Raw genomic sequence first — 16,175 nt, 5'->3', positions numbered from 1 at the left:
CCCGTGCGAAAATTGATGTTTACAATTACCCCCTCTCAAAGGGGTAAATGTAAATAGGTGGGGTAAATGTAAACTAGCAATTAAAAGATGGAAAAGGTCAACCATATTATTTTGTGCGAGATCGTGCGTATTTGCTTGGTTTCCTCACAAAACCAATCCGCGGAAGTTCTAAAATTCCACATTCAGTATTCCCAACCTAACACACATAACAATTTCCCTCTTCTTACCGCTTAAGTGACATATTGATTTTACTGCTTTAGGCTTTTAACATATTATTTTTAGAGACGTTCAATGTAGTAATAATTATAAATTGGAAACTTCCCACTGCAATTTCGCCTAAATTGCACTGTTAATTATTGTTTTTAAATATTTGCAAAAATTAAGTAAACTCTACAACTCCACTAAAGTTATTGCATTCTTGATGTGTATGTGTATGTATTTATTCACACTGCAGTCGGTATATACCCGGTGGCAGTGGTAACTAATTACACTCAATAATGACAATAATAGACTTATTAATTAAAAATACAATTAATAATAATACTAATAATTAATACTAACAATAATTAATAATAATAATAATAATAATAACAACAACAACAACAGGGAATATACTAAATTAAATGAAACGATCACTTAAAATAACATTTGAAATAAATCTAATTTGTATCTTAAAACTAAGATCGAACTAGAACCCATGAGTATGATATGTTCATATCTGCACAAGTACCTTTCAACATTACACTCATTTCGCTGTCAACTCACTCACTGCACTGGAACTACGACACATTTCACTGATTCTATCCTGATTTCACTAACACTTCAAAAACATTTCACTGTTCAAATACTATGCACTGCCACTACAAACTATAAAGCTTCACTGACAGGAACACGTTTCACTTACACAGCACACTTCACTGACACGACATACTTCTTCACTGATACAACACACTTCACTGACACAACATAATTCTTCACTGATACAACACTTCAATAACAACATATCATTCACACATTCATGCGAGTAACATTAAGGAAGCCGTGAAAAAATCAACAAACTTGCCGATGTTATTACTGCAATATGTTATATAAATAATATTATTGATATATTAAAGTGAAAAATAAATCATTACATAACCTTACCGTTTGTTTTAAGTTCGTATTTATAGACTGGGAAAAAAAGACAGACGTATATCACGGCCTGCTGGAGTATAGTAAACACAGGAAACATTTTAAAGCAACAATGTTGAAGATAGGTGTTTTTGTTTTGCAAATTTGCCGTCATTGAACAGAAACCAAGATGGAGATTTCATTGCAACTAATTAGAAATTCCTCTTTCAGGTATGTAATAAACGATCTTCGCACAAAATAATGTACGATACACGAGCGGTATGTTTCCTTTCAATTCTCGGAAATTAAAAAAGCTCAACTGCGTTTCGCTTTTTCAAACTTTTCCTCGAACGTGAAAACTTCAACATACCGCTCTTGTAACGTATATTACTATTAAACCCATTTTCAGGGAAAAGAAAGATCTAAAAATAACACAATGTTTCTTTGTCATGCTTACCGTTACGGAGGGTTGTGTAATGTTGAAATATATTTGAAATCGGTGAAAAGTGTTTACAATTACCCTGGTCTATCCTATTGTGATTCAATTATACAGTTATTGGGCGCATAATTTTGATCTTTGTTAAGCAAACTTGACTGTATAATACCTAAAGATTTCGACTAAATTCAGACTGTATATCTTACATCGCATCGTCTCGATTTGGCGTGGAGTATAGTGAATTCAATCGATGTAGCTGATTATGACATCTGGCAGACTGTGTCAATACATCTTGCTGGAACCATTCAGCACTTCCTGTTTCAATGGAGAAATGGATTAAGAGCTCTAAGCTATACATTCAGCTGTCTGCATTGTGGACCTTGCTATTCTCTATAGATTCGGACAATACGGCCTGCTTGCCGGGACATCGGTAACAGAAATGCTATAACTCAGGCGACGAAGTCCCTCTGTGAGGTCGATATTTGTAGCTCTTGCAACGTCGCTGATTTCAGTCTTGTAGAGATGTGTTGAAAGGGAACCTCTTTTAATTTCCTATTTCAATAAACTCCGATCATATACAGAGTGTTCAACATAAAAGTTTCTGACTTAACTTAGATGAATTTAAACAATTGAGGCACTCAGAAGCAAAGTGATACAAGTGATGTTTAGTAAGTTTTGAGACAAATGATTTTGAATAATTTCGAGGGGAAAAATTGTTCCGGGGCCGGGTATCGAACCCGGGACCTTTGGTTAAACGTACCAACGCTCTCCCAACTGAGCTACTCGGGAACTCTACCCGACACCGATCCAATTGGGCTGACAACTGTCAAGCAACCAACATTGAATGCACACTAACTTTGTGTGACTTAAATTGTGGTTTTCTGTTACGTACAGTGACGTATATTATGCAAATTAAGCTTCCAGGTATAACTCCCTGTAAAGTTAATTTGAATAATTTCGAGGGAAAAATTGTCCCGGGGCCGGTTATCGAACCCGGGACCTTTGGTTAAACGTACCAACGCTCTCCCAACTGAGCTACCCGGGAACTCTACCCGACACCGATCCAATTTTTCCCTCTATATCCACAGACCTGAAAGTGGGCTGACAACTGTCAAGCAACCAACATTGAGTGCACACTAACTCTGTGTGACTTAAATTATGGTTTTCTGGTACATACAGTGACGTGTATTATGCAAATTAAGCTTCCAGGTATACCTCCCTGTAAGGTTAATTTGAATAATTTCGAGGGAAAAATGAAATTAAAAAATCTGTTACAAGACTATGTTGCTGTGAATTTACTGTTGTGTATGTTGGTACCTATATTTTTTAACTTCTACATAGAAATTATCTGTTCTAAAACAGTCGAGGTAAAATTGGGTCCTAAAGTCACTTGTATTATTTTGCGACGGAAATATTTTTGTGGAGAAGTAATACAAGTGCAAGGGTTTGCAGTATTTGTATATTTATTTATTTATTTACTCCACTCACTCACTCACTCACTCACTCACTCACTCACTCACTCACTCACTCACTCACTCACTCACTCACTCACTCACTCACTCACTCACTCACTCACTCATTTACTTATATCGCTAGTAAATTTGAAATGAATACAAATTAAAAAATACAATGAAAGATAAACTAGCCCACTCCTGAATGAGTAAGACTCGTGCTCAGGAGGGGATTCCAATACAGACAAAAATAAAATTAAAATTGAGAGTGAATGCAGATTGAATAGTGTTTAATATGTTTAAACCCAAATTATAAATCCAATACAAGTTTTTTTTATTTGTTTATTAATTTGGAGAGGATTCGTGCTTGAAATAGGCTATTATTGGAATAAAATTTGTTTAATAAACTGGGACCTTGACTCACGCTATGATAAAGAGCTGCATTGGTTTTACATTTTGGTTCACACAAACGCAGAGAATTCATATTTTTAGTTCTATATTTATGTATATACCTTTCAAAGTTATTAAAATTTCTATGAAAATATTTTAATAAAATAAAATAATACATTTGCTTAATGTTGAAAACTTTGAAATGTTTAAACAACATTTCAGTTGGGTAATCTTTCTGCTTTTTAAAATGAATTTTTAATACTTTTTTCTGTAGTAAAATTAACGGATAAAGTTTGGATTTATAAGTTCCACCCCAACCTATAATACCATACATAAATATAGATTAAAATAATGCTAATAAATTACAAGTAAACAGTTAATTGACAAAATATTTTTTAGAATAACAAAGCAATGTAATGTTTTACGTAATATATTAAAAATATAATGAATATGATTATTCCATTTTAAATGATCATCAATAATTATACATAAGTATTTAACCTCATTAGCTTCATATTTATCAGATTATTTAAAATAAGAACAAGAATATTGCTTACAGCATTGAAACATTCCTGTCTTAACAGCATTTGAGCTTTCTTATTATCATATTATGCCACAAAATGTGTCTATATAACCGAAAGAATTGGATGAAGAATATTTTAAATTTTCAATGAGATTCAGCCTTAGTCGCTGTCCATTACGTCAGTAACCTCATCTGAAGAAGTCACATCTCTCTCTGCTGCAACATCTGTGTTTCTGTCATGAAGTGCATCTGTAGGACTCCTACCGCGAGCATTCCTTGAAATTTCTCTTCCACGTCCACGTCATACAGTCCTTATTATAGGTCCATCCTCATACTTCAGGTCATCAAAGAAAGAGTGGTGTATGGGTGGCAAGAATTTCTTTAGCTCTTGCAAGTTGCTCCACTTAGGAAAAGTTATCCTTATTCGATCACTATATAGTTGCTCCAGCTCAATGCGTGCAGGTCTTCCACGAAGATGTTTCGAAAAGTCAGCGATGTAATATATTACCTCTCTCCATTATGGCAAATGAATTAGTCATAAACAGGAGAAACGCAACAATACTATGTAAACAACGCACTTGTATTAGTTTGCCTCTCAGTCAAAACTCTGTATGCATTGTAATACAATAGTTAGGCCAACAGGTAACAGCACTGACTGGAACTGCACTTATATTACATTTTCTCTTAACAGAAGGGACATTAAAGATTTATAATATAAGTACACTTATCTCACTTTAAAAAAAAAATGTCATTTGTATCACTTTGCTTCTGAGTGCTACAATTGTTTTAATTTCTTCCGTTCATCGTACTCTTTAGAATTTCGAGAAACGTTCTCCAACAGACGGAAGTTAATTAAAATCATCCCTTTTCGCAGATGTATCTACCATCCCAGACCACATACATAACAGATTGATCATCCCTATGTTAAAATCGGTAGCACTTTGAAGAGAACAACCGCCAGGATCGCCACCCGTCCGCCGTAAACGAACACGAGATGGCAGTACAGTCGCTAATGCAATTCAGTTGGGAGTTATGACGTGACTCCTTATGTAACAACCAGATGGCAGCATACTAATCCTGACACAAGTTACCGTCAAAGCCTATAAGGCCGAGCAATCTGGGTATAAATGTTCTAGGCTACCATCTAAATAAAAAGCCACGAAATATTGAAATTTTCACCTAAAACTAGAGAAAATTTAATTGCTTTCGAATACTCTAAATAACAAAACAAGAGAATCAGGATTGTTTTGGTTGTTCACGTGCGGCTCGCGACAGGATCATCTTGGCTCCGAGATAACTGCGCATGCGCGGAATACTCGGAGTTGGTTAATAAAAACCTAAACTAACCAAACCTAACCTTCGTATTGCAAGATGTGTAACCGGAGCACGAGGGAACTTCTTGATTTTATCTGGAATGTGAACGCGAAAATAAATGCAGGTAACGATCACGCTGGTATTGCTTGAGAGTTGCGCGCATGCGCCACAGCGAACTGTACCTGTCGCGAACCTCTCCTGTTTATTCCGCTGGCGTGACTGCTGAAACTTAACATCTCTAGTATTTATTTTAAGTAGGCTTATTCCACAGAAACTTATTAAGGAAAACTGACGAGACAAAAGGTGGAGAATTCTAGCGGCACAAAATCGGAATAGGCCTATATACTGCCAACCTACTAATATAAAATGAAAAAGACCACTCAGATTACAGCTATCTTGGAGGGAACACATCATTGTTACTTTGTATAATTGTTATTTCAGTTTTACAATTAGTCAGGAGAATGGAGAAAGTTACACAACACAGAACTTCACGCATTGTATTCTTCACCTGACATAATTAAAGTCTGTGTGATGTAAATGTTATATTTTATTTAACGACGCTCGCAACTGCAGAGGTTATATCAGCGTCGCCGGATGTGCCGGAATTTTGTCCCGCAGGAGTTCTTTTACATGCCAGTAAATCTACTGACATGAGCCTGTCGCATCTAAGCACACTTAAATGCCATCGACCTGGCCCAGGATCGAACCCGCAACTTTGGGCACAGAAGGCCAGCGCTATACCAGCTCGCCAACCAGGTCGACTGTGTGATGTATCTTGTCTCACTGTGAAAAGAGAGAGAAAGGAGATATGTCTTACTTCGTCTGTATTGTTATGGCGATGGGGGAGTGGAGCGATGCCATCCATCCATCCAGTGGCGGAAGGAACTAGTTAATACATTCTGTAGCGCAAAATAAAATAACAAAATATCTCTCTTCGTACTGTGTAGTTCCGTCACTGAGCTTGTCTTTCAAGAAACTGAGTTCCGGTAGCCTGTACAATAACAAGATTTTGAAAGGAATCCTGAAAATTTACAACCCTCCTATAATCTCCACCCTGATTTGAAGGGACTTGTTTTATTGCTACTGAGACAAGATAAACCTTACCAGGTATAGGAACATTAAATCCAGACGTTTGAGGTGGGCAAGGCATGTAGCAAATATGGGCGAATCCAGAAATGCATGTAGTGTGTTAGTTGGGAGGCCGGAGAGAAAAAGACCTTTGAGGAGGCCGAGACGTAGATGGGAGGATACTATTAAAATGTGGGATATGATGATAGAAACTGGATTAATCTTAATATTTGAGGAGAAAAATTCGCTCCGGCGCCGGGGATCGAACCCGGGTCCTTGGTTCTACGTACCAAGCGCTCTGACCTCTGAGCTACGCCGAATTCAATTCACAGCACCGGTTCGAACCTTCCTCCTTTTGTAATATTTTTACTTTGTCCTGACTCCAAGTTAGGCATATGTGTTGACGTATATATATGCAGGTAACATACAGACGTGGACAAATTATTAGCAAAATTGAAGATTTTTATTATATATTTTTACAAAATATGACTCTTCAATTCAGAATACAGTTGGCATTTTTGCGTATTTACACATTAAAAAATTGAAGATTTGTATTGTATATTTTCAAAATTTGACTCTTCAATTCAGAATACAGTTGGCATTTTTGCGTATTTACACATTAAAAAATTGAAGATTTGTATTGTATATTTTCAAAATTTGACTCTTCAATTCAGAATACAGTTGGCATTTTTGCGTATTTACACATTAAAAAATTGAAGATTTGTATTTTATATTTTCAAAATTTGACTCTTCAATTCAGAATACAGTTGGCATTTTTGCGTATTTACACATTAAAAAATTGAAGATTTGTATTGTATATTTTCAAAATTTGACTCTTCAATTCAGAATACAGTTGACATTTTTGCGTATTTCCACATTAAAAAATTGAAGATTTGTATTGAATATTTTCAAAATTTGACTCTTCAATTTGGACTACAGTTGATATTTCGGATATTTCCGAATTATTAGCGAAACTGAAGATTTTTATAATATATTTTTACTAAATTTGACTCCTCAATTTAGACTACACTGAAATTTTTGCATATTTACAAGTTAGTAGCAAAATTGAAGATTTTTATTATATATTTTTACAAAATTTGATTCTTCAATTTAGACTACAGTTGACATTTTTGCATAGGCCTATTTCTATCTACTGTAATGATAGCAATGTGCAAAATTGTCAACTGTAGTCTAAATTGAAAAGTCGAATTTTGTAAACAGAATTATCATAAAAATCGTAAATTTTGTTAATAATTTGTCCACGTCTGTACATGCCTAACTTGGAGTCAGGCCATAAAAGAAAAATATTTTAAAAGGAGGAAGGTTCGAGCCGGTGCTGTGGATTGAATTCGGCGTAGCTCAGTGGTCAGAGCGCTTTGTACGTAGATTTAGCGAATTTTTTCTCCTCAAATATTAATTGCCAATATTACAGATATTATTCTGTTTGAAAAATTAATAAATCTATAATATTGGATTAATCTTGAACAGGATAAGGACCAATGGCGGGCTTATGTGCGGGCGGCAATGAACCTCCGGGTTCCTTAAAAGCCAGTAAGTAAAGTAAGTAAGTAAGTTTTACAATTAGTAATGTTTCCCATTTGCCAAACGACTTCTGTGTACCGTGTTATTTTGTTCCACAATTACTCCCCATCGAGTTGTACGGTAATCTCGTTTTATTTAAATAGGTTTTGTAAGCTACAAGGAACGTTAAAATGTAAAGATTGCTCATTGAAGGTTAGAGTTCCCGGTACGAAAGTCGTTTTAACACTAACACTTCATAGAAAACTCGCGGAAACAAATTGACATAAAAATTATCTGAAAAAAAAAATCGTTTTGTCGCAAAGTGTGATGGGGTTAGTAGGTTATTTCCGTTCCCTGCGTTAGGGGTAGGATGTGCAGTGGCACCCTCTCTCCATCCCAGGCAGCGCCCGGGTGAGCGAGCTATAAATACCCTGCGAAGCGAGTCGACCGACCAACCAACCAACAGGCCGGCAGGCGGGCAAGCATACCTGCCGGGGTGACCTGGATCCTAGTGCATAGGCAACCAGTCCTGCTTTGGCTTCCTTATCGATACTGGAACGCTGATTAGACCATTCATTCAGCCTTTGGAGGTTTATCTCCCGGGAATATTAAAATGAGATGGACGAAGCTATCACTGTTCTTGCGGATTATACAGTTTCTTTGAAAATCCGGCTGACGGTCGTCTTCAAGTACTGTACTGAATATCTCCGACAGTTGGATTTAATGCTTTTCATACTTACTTACCGGCTTTTAAGGAACCCGGAGGTTCATTGCCGCCCTCACATAAGCCCGCCATTGGTCCCTATTCTGAGCAAGATTAATCCATTCTCTATCATCATATCCCACCTCCCTCAAATCCATTTTAATATTATCTTCCCATCTACGTCTCGGCCTCCCTAAAGGTCTTTTTCCCTCCGGCCTCCCAACTAAAACTCTAAATGCATTTCTGGATTCGCCCATACGTGCTACATGCCCTACCCATCTCAAACGTCTGGATTTAATGTTCCTAATTATGTCAGGTGAAGAATACAATGCGTGCAGTTCTGTGTTGTGTAACTTTCTCCATTCTCCTGTAACTTCATCCCTCTTAGCCCCAGATATTTTCCTAAGAACCTTATTCTCAAACACCCTTAATCTCTGCTCCTCTCTCAAAGTGAGAGTCCAAGTTGCACAACCGTACACAACAACCGGTAATAAAACTGTTTTATAAATTCTAACTTTCACATTTCTTGACAGCACACTAGATGACAAAAGTTTCTCAACCGAATAATAACAGGCATTTCCCTTATTTCTGTGTTTAATTTCCTCCCGAGTATCATTTATATTTGTTACTGTTGCTCCAAGATATTTGAACTTCTCCACCTCTCAAAAGATAAATTTCCAATTTTTATATATCCATTTCGTACAGTATTCTCGTCACGTGACATAATCATATACTTTGTCTTTTCGGGATTTACTTCCAAACCTATCTCTTTACTTGCTTCCAGTAAAATTCCCGTGTTTTCCCTAATCGTTTGTGGATATGCTCTTAACATATTCACGTCATCCGCATAGACAAGCAGCTGATGTAACCCGTTCAATTCCAAACCCTCTCTGTTATCCTGGACTTTCCTAATGGCATACTCTAGAGCAAAGTTAAAAAGTAAAGGTGATAGTGCATCTCCTTGCTTTAGCCCAGTGAATTGGAAACGCATCTGAGAAAAACTGACCTATACGAACTCTGCTGTACGTTTCACTGAGACACATTTTAATTAATATAACTAGTTTCTTGAGAATACCAAATTCAATAAGAATATCATATAAAACTTCTCTCTTAACCGAGTCATATGCCTTTTTTAAATCTATGAATAACTGATGCACTGTACCCTTATACTCCCATTTTTTCTCCATTATCTGTCGAATACAAAAAATCTGGTCAATAGTTGATCTATTACGCCTAAAACCACACTGATGATCCCCAATAATTTCATCTACATATGAAGTTAATCTTCTCAAAAGAATATTGGACAAAATTTTGTACGACGTCAACAAAAGTGATATTCCTCGAAAGTTACTACAGTTAGTCTTGTCCCCTTTCTTAAAGATAGGTACGATTATGGACTCCTTCCATTGTTCTGGTACAATTTCCTTTTCCCAATAGCAAGTACAAGCTTATAAATTTCGTTAGATAATGCGCTTCCACCCTCTTGTATTAGTTCTGCTGGAATTTGATCGATACCTGGAGACTTATAATTTTTCAGATTTTCTATCGCAATTCGACTTCAGAAAGTGTGGGTTCGGGTATAAATGGCTCAGCAGTTTGTATCAATTTCGTCCCGATTATTTCTATTTGGCCTATGTTGTATTTAGTAGTTGTCCAAAATAGTTTTTTCATCTGTTCAGCATTGAATGACCGTCTGCAAGCAAGTCACCATTCTCATCCTTGATCACGTTTACCCTTGCCGGATATCATGCTTTTCATACAGTTTTTTTTTATTATGTGAAATCGAGAGAATGTAGCGTGGTGCTTCATATTACTATTTTGAAATCGTTGCAGATTAAGGAAGAAATCCATTAATACTAAAAAAAATGAGATATGTAAATTAAGGTCTTTGATATCTCGGTGGTGTATGAGTGGTCAGACCTTAAGCCTGTCACGCATACGTTCCGGGTTCGAGTACCGGTCAGACCTGAGATTTTTCATTGAAAAGCTTTAAGATGTGGAACAAGTCAAAATGTTACAATATTGCAATTACAATTTTTACAATATTTTACAATTTTTACAGTTTTACAATTTAGCAATTTTCTACAATTTTTACAATTTTCTGCAATTTTTGCAATATTTTACAATTTTTACAGTTTTACAATTTAGTAATTTTCTACAATTTTTACTATTTTCTGCAATTTTTACAATATTTTACAATTTTTACAGTTTTACAATTTAGTAATTTTCTACAATTTTTACAATTTTCTGCAATTTTTACAATATTTTACAATTTTTAAAGTTTTACAATTTAGTAATTTTCTACAATTTTTACAATTTTCTGCAATTTTTTACAATATTGTGGCGAGATGTAGTGAGATGATGTCATTCAGACGCTAGATAACCATAGCTGATAAAGCGTCATAAAATAACCAACTAAAAAATTAGTAGGGGGCTTCACTCAAGACAGCATGACATCATCGGACAGGATACGAACCTATGATCATATCTCTTCTGACAGCAATTAAGCTACATGCCTCAAACCAGTTAACGACATTGTTACGAAAACTGAAGGTGAACGCTTTACTTGAGTTTAATGGCCTAGTTAAATGTCAGTCATCGTTACAAGCGGCTCGTTGGTCTAGGGATATGATTCTCGCTTAGGGTGCGAGAGGTCCCGGGTTCAAATCCCGGACGAGCCCGTATTTTTAACTGAATATAACTTCTTCTCAAAGTAATCTTCTATACTTTTTGAGGAATTAGATGCAGATGCTGTTTTCTGTATATAGAGATACATAGAGATATCGTCTAAAGTAACAAATCTGACAATTGTTCTCTCCAAATGAAGAAATTGACATGGGACAGAATTGCAATTTAATTTAATGCAGACTCCGGAAATATTCCTTAAGTAAATCATTTTAATTTATTTTTTAGTTATTTTTATGGTAAACAAAGTGGAGGTGGTATAATTACGAAAATTTTAACAGCTTATTCCTTGGGTAGAATACAAACGATAATGCAAATAACACTTCACTGGGGCCTGAATACTTTTCGAAAAAAAAAAAATACCACTTAAATCTATCTGGAATTATGCTATAGCATAAAATCTCAAAGCGACCGGTATTTTCAGCAGTGGTGGAATCGGTAAGCCTCATAGTTGTATTGTGAATTTCAATGAGAGACACCAGAATATCCACAACAGTGTTCTTGTCGAAACTGTATCTCCTCTTAAATTGTTGGTCCTTCTACATCCCTAAAGGGTTTTCCATATCTCTGATGTATCTTTTGTTGTGTCGAAACACATTTTCATTTTCATTTTCATTATGGAACTCAATAAATTCAATAGAATCATAGCATGGATAGACATAACGCTCGGTTAGAAAAGCCAGCGTACTATGGTAGGAACGATCATGATTTTAAAATCAAATGTAGGAACCAGAAAACGGATGTAGGTAAATTCTCATTTTTAAATAGAACTATAAATGATTGGAATGACCTACCTGCAGCGGTCTTTGAGGGCTGTCCTTCCTTAAGGAGATACAAGAATAACTTAAAAAGTTGTGTATAAAGTGCAAATTAAAATTAAGGTGACATTTAACATTTGATTTTTTAAGGTGACATGTATTTATTTAGCCTGACGAGTTACTCTCTTGGTTTGAATTGTAAATTATTTAAAAATAGCGTGTAAGAGGGTCTTAGACTAGAAAGGTTAGCTTAAATGTACTTCTGTTTATAAGTATGCATAAGGGTGTAATTATTTGTCTTATTTGAACTGTTGTATCAGTGAAGCGTGGTGAGTCAGTGGTTATGGTTTTACAGTGCAGTGAATAGTTCCGATCAGTGATAATTTATAGTGTCAATGAATTACGTCCTAAAGTGTCACTGAAATGCGTCATAGTGCCACTACAGTGAGTGAGATGAGAGTAAAGTGAAAGACTATTATCAGTACCAATGTGAAACTTATGTAGGACCTTTATGTAGGTTGTATTGTAAAATTAGGTTCACTTATTAATTGGGTTATTTTATGTATTATTATTAATTGTAATTATTGTGTTAAATTGTATTGTGAATATAATTGTATTGTGTATTGTATATTTGTATTGTATAATTTTATTGTGTATTGTATAATCGTATTGTATAATTGTATTGTGTATTGTATAATTGTATTGTGTATTGTATAATTGTATTGTATAATTTTATTGTGTATTGTATAATTGTATTGTATAATTTTATTGTGTATTGTATAATTGTATTGTGTATTGTATAATTGTATTGTATAATTTTATTGTGTATTGTATAATTGTATTGTGTATTGTATAATTGTATTGTATAATTTTATTGTGCATTGTATAATTGTATTGTGTATTGTATAATTGTATTTTGTATTGTATAATTGTATTGTGTATTGTAATTTTATTGTGTATTGTTTATATTGTGTATACCACTGCCACCGGGTACTTGCCCACTTTCAGTGTAAATAAATACATACACATTATCATCAGCTATTGTATACCGAATCAGCTGATTACAATGCATATGAGGAAACACTTAAGTAAGCTGACAGGCTAACTTATTTTAGTAAGTGTTCACTTCAGTGGGGTTTATTAATTGGAAATGATTATAAGCAACTGCTTAAGGATTTCCTTACGATAAGTGTTGACTATGAATTCGGCCCCTAGGCATCGTAGTATGTGAACCTCACCAATCTAATTTTTATATGAAGAAATTAGAGAAATTGTAATATTTTGGAGATAATCCTCGTTCTAAACATCTGCTTGTAAATGGAATTATAAGTTGCATCAAAGGGAACAGGCGTACTCAAATTTGGTAGACGCAATTGCTTTACATCGGAGTGCTTACTGTGGTAAAAAATTTTTGCTTTTACCAGCCAGTTGCGTCCAGTGTATTACGTATTGTGACTCCACTAGACCATTCATTGCGTTTGGAGTATTTCCTCTCAAAGGATTCCCTTTGTAAGCCCATACGGACTAAACCCTAAAATCCTCATTTCACTTTTTTATGCTTAATTCCGTTCTCTCTGGATGTTCGAGACGGTTGAGTGAGGAGTTTCGCGTCCAAACACAGACTGTTACAACTAACAAGATACTTCTCTCTCTCTTTAAAAGTGTTGTATAATGTATGAATAAAGATGGGTCTGAAGTATTTGAATACGAAATTGAATATGTTACAAAAAACCAGCTATGATTTAAGCTCTAGGATGTGATGCTGAAAATGTGGCACACGTACCAAAGATGGTCTTTGAAATGGACTCTGTTATCTACAGTAATTTTACTAGTCGTATCGATTTTTCTAGAGAAAATCAAAACACGGTTAGAAGAAAGTATATGAAGATTAGAAGAAATAAAGTACTTTAATACAATAAAGCAGTGATGTCAAAGCAAGCGCATTTTTCTGACCTTGACGTCGTGCGCGGGCAGCAAGCGCTAAGTATGGAAAGACAAAGGGTTGTGTATATGAATAAGGAGCCTGTTGGATTAAAAAAACAGTGGTGCACAAATTTCAAACGGAACGTGAAATTTTATGTCGTTATTTTTATATGTCTTCTTTCTGTTTGATATTAAGTAGGCTATATTCTCTGTAAAACAAAAGTACTAATAACAATTTCTTAATATTACTGTTGTGTTTTAAATGTTAATAACATAATAAAAAGTTAAGAAGGAATATTCACATAAATTCCATAGTAGTACAACTATACTGTACTAAATGGACGAAACACATCATTCATAAAGAAAATGATATCCCAAAAAAAGAGTTTGAGTATGACATGATAAGTTGGAATTGATATTGATGGTATCTTAGCCTTATAAAAGTAATCAATAAACTAATAACAATATTACAGTACAAAGCAAAGTTATCTAGGTGCTATATATATGTTTTAAGTGTAACTAATATTCCATAACAAAATTCTCATCGCTTTATGCTTTTAAGGTGATATTTGTGAGCAACGTCCTATCATAATATTAAATTATTTTCTCGAAATCTGCTGAAGCTATAGAGCTGACATTTTTACAACACATTTTTGCTTATGATGTAACAGTAGTTGCTTTGTTAATTCATTTCCTTACAAGCAATTTCCATGTGAATACTTTCAAAATTTTCAATACACTATCTTCAGTAATACATAATTACGGTATTTACGAAAACATTCTGTAAGGCTACTAAATAAATAGACCTATATCTGGGAATTTCACTTTTCTATAAAAAAAAGTTGAGAATTTAATATTTATTTTGAGTAAAACAGCAAACTTGTGAAAAATGAGAATTAAAATTAAAACTTACATTCTTATAATGCACTTATACTTCTCAGACAAATCTAAAAATTAACATGGATACAGTTTTAGTAAGTTCTCTTCCCTTTATCTATTGAATCAGTGCTGGCCATCCCTGAATGTAGCTCGCCCAAGCGGCATATACTACCTCTTTCGTCTGTCTCTTTCCTTTCCGCTGTAAAGCGCTCAGGCTCTCCTGAGCTCTAAAGCGCGCGCTTGCTCCTATGGACATCAATTGACATGACTGCTTTAAAGTATTAATTGACTTACTAAAATAGTAAACTGTCGTGAGAATGTATTATTGTACCATCTCATCATTACAAATATTCCGCTAGATGACAGAAGTGCGTTATGAGGAGCTGTTCTCTTGTGACCAGTTGCGCAAACTATACAATCTTCTTTGAACTCTATTCACGATTACTAGTAAAGTAGACTTTTTTTTATTCAGTTTCATTGGAATACCTTGGTAGAAGAACATTTTTGAGTTAGGAAGTTGAGAGAATATCCTCATCCTTAAATCTTGCCCATCACAATATTATCATTTCAGTGAACGCAGGGAATCGAACCAGAGCTAGCGAAAAATGGCTGTGCTGTATGAAAGAGCTGCCGGAAGTGCATTTTCATATTTCTCTGTCAACGTAAGTGGAATCCATGTCACAACGCATTGATGTGTTTCAATTTCATAATTCGGAGGGCTTCCTGCGATCCCTCTGGGAAATCAAGCTTTTGTGTTCAAAATCTCTCATTCAATCGAAATCCACACTTAAAAATATTCTATGGTGATCCCACATACTGTACCCTCCATATTTCGACTGTATGGATTATACTTATTTTACTGATAATATTCATTTAAATCAAACATCCTATAGTACGTAGTACATTTATATCCTATAATACTGTGAATTTTATTTCAACTCAACAATAGGATTTTATTCTTCCAACAATAATTCCTTTCTACAATTCGCCTTAAACGCTCTCGTCAACAATTGGATTTTCACTCAACACAGTATTCGTTATAGCACTCCACTGACGACAATGACAATTTACTTGGACTATTACGAACAACAATGAACTGTTAATCTTGACTAATATTTACAAAACACTATTTACAAATCAGAACTATCAGTTCTCAGTTCACAGTTCTTCTAGCTCAGTCACTCGAGTTCACAGTATCTCGAACCACAGTCCTTCAGAGACAGTCCACTGTACTCGAACTCAGGTCCCTCCAACTGCGGTCCACTGCACTCGAAATCAGGTCCCTCCAACTGCGGTCCACTGCACTCGAACTCAGGCCTTCGGATGCTGGCACAGTTGCGGACGCACACACGAGTCGAACTCCGGTACACAAGACTGGCTTGCTTGCTCTGGCTTTCTCACTGACTGGCTGACT

General features: G+C 35.2%; 1 protein-coding gene and 1 non-coding gene across 2 annotated transcripts in view; both read left to right on the top strand.

Annotated features, from left to right (window-relative positions):
* Positions 1-16,175, top strand: part of bma (SCY1-like protein bma) — a 1,113,807-nt gene that overhangs the window by 113,756 nt on the left and 983,876 nt on the right. The window lies entirely within an intron of this gene.
* TRNAP-AGG (transfer RNA proline (anticodon AGG)) lies at positions 11,126-11,197 on the top strand. Its single transcript has one exon. It is a non-coding gene; the product is annotated as a tRNA-Pro (tRNA).

The sequence above is a fragment of the Periplaneta americana genome, chromosome 14 (genome assembly GCF_040183065.1).
Source record: "Periplaneta americana isolate PAMFEO1 chromosome 14, P.americana_PAMFEO1_priV1, whole genome shotgun sequence".
Lineage (NCBI taxonomy): Eukaryota > Metazoa > Arthropoda > Insecta > Blattodea > Blattidae > Periplaneta > Periplaneta americana.
The sequence above is the reverse complement of the archived record's forward strand: the minus strand, read 5'-3'. Positions and strand labels throughout refer to the sequence as shown.